This window comes from Apodemus sylvaticus, chromosome 15 (genome assembly GCF_947179515.1).
Source record: "Apodemus sylvaticus chromosome 15, mApoSyl1.1, whole genome shotgun sequence".
Lineage (NCBI taxonomy): Eukaryota > Metazoa > Chordata > Mammalia > Rodentia > Muridae > Apodemus > Apodemus sylvaticus.
Window position 1 is genome coordinate 41,742,220 of NC_067486.1, and position 6,652 is coordinate 41,748,871.

The window sequence follows — 6,652 nt, forward strand, 5'->3', positions numbered from 1 at the left end:
GGAAAAGAAGAAGTCAAAGCATAACTATTTGTGGATATTATAGTATTCATAAATGACCCCAAAAATTCTACCAGATAACTTCTACCAGATGATAAACAACTTTAGCAAAGTGGCTGGATATAAAGCTAACTCAAACAAATCACTAGCCTTCCTTTGTACAAATGATAGGTGGGCTGAGAAAAAAATAGAGAAGCAACATCCTTCATAATAGTCACAACATAAAATATATTGGTTTAACTCTAACCAAACAAGTGAAAGATCTGTATGACAACATTTCAAGTCTCTCAAGGAAGAAATCATCGAAGACCTCAGAGAATGGAGAGAGCTCCCATACTCATGGATGGGCAGGATTAACATAGTAAAAATGGCCATCCTACCAAAAGCAATCTACAGATTCATTGTAATCCCCGTCAAAATTCTAGCATAATTCTTTACAGACATGGAAATAGCAATTCTCAATTTCGCATGGAAAAACAACCCAGGAAAGGGAAAACAATTCTTAACAATAAAAAATTTCTGGGGGAAATCATCAACCCTAACTTCAAGCTGTATTACAGAGCAAAAATGATAAAAAAACAAAACAAAAAAAACCTGCATGGTATTGGTACAGAGATAGGCAGGTAGATCAATAGAATAGAATTGAAGACCCAGAAATAAACCTGCATACTTATGGACACTTGCTCTTTGACAAAGAAGCCAAAAACATACAATGGCAAAAAGAAAGCATCTTCAATAAATAGTGCTGGCCTAACTGGCATTCTGTATGTAGAAAAATAAAAATAGATCCATATTTATCACCTTGCACAAAGCTCAAGTTCAAATGGATCAAGGATCTCAACATAAAACCAGATACACTGAATCAAATAGAAGAGAAAGTGGGAAAGAGCCTTGAACTCATTGGCACAGGAGGAAATTTCCTGAATAGAACTTCAGTGGCTCAGGCACTAAGAACAACTGATAAATGGAACCTCATGAAACTGAAAAACTTCTTTTTTTTTTTCTTTTTTTATTCGATATATTTTTTATTTACATTTCAAATGATTTCCCCTTTTCTAGACCCCCACTCCCCGAAAGTCCCATCAGCCCCCTTCCCTCCCCCTGTTTTCCCACCCAACCCTTCCCACTTCCCTGTTCTGGTTTTGCCCTATACTGCTTCACTGAGTCTTTCCAGAACAAGGGGCCACTCCTCCGTTCTTCTTGTACCTCATTTGATGTGTGGAGAAAAACTTCTATAAGGCAAAAGATGCCATTAATAAAACAAATCGACACCCTACAGATTGGGAAAAAAATCTTCACTAACCCTACATCCTATAGGGGGCTACTATCCAAAATACATAAAGAACTCAAGAAGTCAATCTTCAAAAACACCAATTAACCCAATTAAAAAAATGGGGTACAGAGCTAAACAGAATTTACAACCAAGGAATCTCAAATGGCCAAGAAGCACTTAAAGAAATGTGCAAAGTCCTTAGTCATCAGCGAAATGTAAATCAAAATGGCCCTGAGATTCCCTCTCACACTAGTCAGAATAGCTATGTTTAAAATCTCAGGTGACAGTACATGCTGTTGAGGATGTGGAGAAAGGAACACTCCTCCATTGCTGGTAGGAGTACATATTTTGCAATCACTCTAAAAATCAATCTGGAAGTTCCTCAGAAAACTGGAAATATATCTACCTGAAGATCCAGCTATACAACTCTTGGGCATATACCCAAAAGATGCCCCACCATAGCACAGGGACTCACACTCCATTTGTTCATAGCAGCCTTATTTGTAATAGCCAGAAGCTGGAAACAACTCAGATATCCCACAAAGAAGAGTGGATACAGAAAATGTGGTTCATTTACACAATGAAATACTATTCAGCTATTAAAAATGAGAACATCCTGAGTTTTGCAGGCAAATGGATGGAACTAGAAAATATCTTCCCAAGTAGGGTAACTCAGACCCAAAGGTACATGCATGGTAGATACTAATAAGTGGATATTAGCCCAAAACTATAGAATACCTAGCATACAATTCACAGAGCTTAAGAAGTTTAACAAGCAGAAAGTACAACTGAGGATGCTTCAATCCCACTTAGAAAGGGAACAAAATAATCACAGGAGGCAGAGGGAGGGAGGGACCAGGAGAACAGGGAACAGGGTCAGATTTGTGGTTGGGATAGGAGAAAAGACAAGAGAGCCAGCAGAATGAATGGAAATATGCAGGCTCAGGGACTGGAAGGTTGGGGGACCCTCCAAAAAGTACCAGAGACCTGGGAGGTGAGAAACTCTCAGGACTCAATAGGAATGACTTTAGATTAAATGCCCAACAATGGGGGAAAGGAACTCAAAGAGTCTACCTCCAATAGATAGACAGGACCTCAGTTGGAGGGACTGGGTTACTAACTCACAGCCAAAATATCAGAAACTGGAGGAGATGCGAGAGGGGTATAGAGGGTCAGGAAATCGAACAAAAATAGGTAGCAGAGAGGATGAGGAACTGGGATAGCTGCTGGAGGGTCCCAGACACCAGAGAAACATGAGGCTCCCCAGCACCCAACAGGATTGACTTTAGCCTTAATGTACAGAGAAAGGGTGAGATAGAACCTGTTGAGATCACATCCAGTATATAGGCACCACTCCTGGTCGAGGGATGGGGCCGCCCACCCATCTCAAAGTTTTTTAACCCATAAATGTCCCTGTCCAAAGGAAGAACAGAGACAAAAAATAGAACAGAGAATGAAGGAAGAGCCAACCAGAAAAGGCCTCACCTGGGGATAGATCACATCTGCAGACACTGAACCCAACACTGTTGCCATGGTCAAGAGGAAGCTCTCACAGACAGGAAACAAGTGTGGCAGTTCCTGGGGAGGTCTGACAAGCAACTGACCAATTCAGATGTGGTTGTTTGGAGCCAACCATCAGACTAAACTCAGAGAACCTAGTGGAGGAGTTGGCAGAAGAACTGGAGGAGCGGAGGGGGATTGCAACCCCATTAGAAGAACAACATAGGCTGACCTGACTACTCAGTTCTCCCAAAGTCTAGACCACCAACCAAGAAGTGTACCTGAAGAGCTATGGCTCCAGATACATATATAGCAGAGGATGGCCTTGCCTGACAGCAATAAGAGGGAGGCTGTGAGCCCCCCCCACCCAGAGGAGGAGGATGCTGGAGCATTGGGGCAGGAGAGTGTGGGTGGGTGGTGGAGCACTCTCATACAGACAAAAGGGAAGGCAAGGGCAGATATGGGATATGGGGTTTGTGGGGAGGTAACTAGGAAGTGTGATATCATGGGAAGGGAGAGGTTGGTGGAGTGGGTAACCAGGAAGCAGGATATCATTTGAGATGTAAATGAATGGAATGATTAACATAAAAAATTCTGACCCAGAATTGATCCTATTTAAAAGAACTGCAAGGACAAAAGCAGAAGAAACAGAAAAGGAGGTCTAGTGTCCAGCCCAACTTGGGATCCATCTCTTGGGGAGGCACTAAGGCTTGATGCTTTGGTGTGCTTCCAGTTTAGGTGCATGGCAACTTAAATTATGTAATATCACTATTTGAAAGCATTCTCTATGAGCTTATATGGTTCTCTGAATTTTAAAGTGCTGTTTGAAATCATCTGATGCATTGTTTTCTTAAGATTTAATGCAACATATTTGCATGCAAGCATGCGCGCGCACACACACACACATACACACACACACACACACACATACATGCACATACTGCATGCACACATGCACTCCTCTAAAAGGAAAACAAATGAGTTGTTTAATTCTTTTCATTGTTGGAACGCATGCTGATGTCATGGGTTACAGAACATCTTCTCTATCTTTGACTCTAACGGAGTTATAAGGTAACAGACAAGTCAGGGATGATCTCAGAGAACTCAGAACTACATGTGTCAAGAGCTCTGTAAATGGAAAGCCTCATAAATTTATGTGAGAAATGAAATGTGCTTAATTTTTAATAACCAATAACAATGTTGGTGAGTTAGGTTTGGAAAAGCATGTTGTTTTGTCCAAATGTCTTTCCTAAGCTAATCCATTCATTACCAAATATATGTGACTCAGATGAGGTCCAGAGTACCTTCAAATTGTGGTTGTGTATGTTTGTGCATGTTGTATATGTATGTGCATGTTGTATCCACATGTGAATCATTTCATTCATCCACCCATAATAATGAGAATCTGTAGATGAACTCCAATGTGCAGCATGAAGGAATGGAAGAACTTGAGCGCCTTAGAGCCTGGGCTAGATCTTCTTGCTGAGGCCTCATACTTACCCATATCAGTGGTCCGCCTTCTGGTGGGACTAGATCCCAAGTTTGGGGAAGGAGACATGAAAAACAGTTCTTAGTTCTTCAAATTTTTCCTTCAATTCTTAGTGTAGTTTACTCTTGCCTCTGCTACTTCGTGCTACTTTTTCAAACCTCTGAGTCAGTTCCTTAATCTCTTGTTCTGCAGATTCTTGGCTTCTCTGACTAATGCTGTTTTGTGTAATACTACCTGGTCAAGATTTCTCATTTCTTAGCCAGAATTCACATAGCCCCAATTCCTTGCTAATTTTAACCGAGATAACACTTAAATCATGCTTTTCTTGATGGAATGATGCTTGTACCTTTATGTCTTTCCCATCAGGTCTATTCTTGGTATTTGAAAAGAGATTCATTTTGACAAACAGAGAGCACATGGGTAGGGTCTTAAGAGCTGACTATTCATTTGTTCAGTGATAGCTGTTCTGACTGGGGAGGGATAGCCTTTAGAGAGGAGAAGAATAGACTTTAGAAGTGGACATGAGTAAGGTAATAAAGGACATATGAGAAACAGAAAGGGAACCCCCAGGTCAGATGAATACAAGCAGGGAGATGAGAAAAGAGTTGGGAAGCACATCAGATAACAAAGAGGATCAACTTAAAGTGAGGATACACAGAAACATGGTAAAGAAACCTGTTTTTTGTACATAGAAAATAAACACAACTTTAAGAAGACTAGCAGACAGCAAATAAAATTCTACCACCATGACTGAGGAAAAATTCATATGCCTTTCAAATGATCATAATTTATAATATGTTGAATTTTTGTCAGAAAAAGTAAATGTAACTAAAACTAATTGGCCTAAGGAATCTGTTCTAAAAATATTTTTATATGTGTGTATCCTCAAGTCACTGAACATACAGAACTATCTCTTCCATTGTTCATGTTCAACTCTAGAATTTCATATTCATTGTACTAGAACAGTATTTATTCATCAATTAGAGATTAAAATGCCTCCATATCCTTGTGAAGGCTTTGATGCATCAAAGATTTACCTAAGCTAAAAATTTAATCTCTTAATTTTTCAACAAGTGTTATGAAGCTAATAACAAGTTATGTTATCAGTTAACCAAAATTTTTCAATATTGAAGATAATAGAAATATTCTTATCTGATTAGCTAAACGTATTTTTAATTCTCAGTTACTGAATCTATGTTCCTTAAAATGTGCCTACACTGAGATGAAACCAATATCTACCACTAATTATTTTTTATTTGTATACAGGTGTGTTTGTGTGGAAGTAAGTACATGAGTGTGTGCAGAGATATGTATGTGTTGGTTGGTTGGTTGGTTGGTTGGTTGGTTGGTTGGTTCATTGGATGGTTGATTGCTTAGTTGCTTGGTTCATTGGATGGTTGGTTGGTTGGTTGGTTGGTTGGATGGATGGATGGATGGATGGATGGATGGATGGATGGATGGACAGACGGTTGTTTGTTTGATTGGTTTGAAAAGAGTTCTCTCACTCTTCTGGAACTCACCAGCTGTGCGAGGCTGGCTGTCCAGCAAGTTCCAAGGATCCAGCTGTCTCTGCCTTCCCAGATCTGGAGTTAATGTATTCACCACCCTGTCTAGCTTTTGTCATATGAGTTCTGGACACTTCACTTGGGCCCTATTGCTTGCACTTTGTCATTTACACTATCTCCCTAACTCCTCTACAACAAGCTACTCTTAATCTAAAAATTTATAGTCTTGAAGCTTGATTTATTTTATTTGTAAACTGGGAGTGGGCTGTGTTTAACTAGGAGACTAAAGTCTCTTGCAACTCTGAAATATTATTAAGTGAATTCTATAACACTATTTTTATATTACCTAAATAGAAATCCTGTCCTCCAGCAAAACACACAATAAAATCTTACATGACCTCTCGGCTGTACTAACAGCCTGCAATTCTCATTGCATCTGAAGAGTTCTGCAGCTGTGGGTGAAAGAATATAAATAATGTTTGCCTCTACAAAGTGAAACTGAATGGCTGGGAACCAGCCAGATTCACCAACAATGATTTCACTTAAACTTCAAATTGATACCTGGTACTCAAAGCAGCTGGACCACAATTCCTGATTCACACTTGTTGGTGGCAAAAATGTGCATGAAAACCAGAAGCAGAATATGTATTTGCCTATAGAAGGTTAAACACAGAGATGCCACAGTTAACTTGCAAGCCTTTGGTGCCTATAGAAAATTACTCAAAGCAGAAATTTACTAGGTGTATTGGTCACATTGCCATTGTTGTAAGAAGATACCTAAGAAAATAAAGGATAAAAGATTTACTTGGACTTATAATTCCAGTGGTGTCAGTCTATTGTTCTTAGACAGGAAGGAGAGCACATGGTGAGGTGAAGCAAGCACCCAAG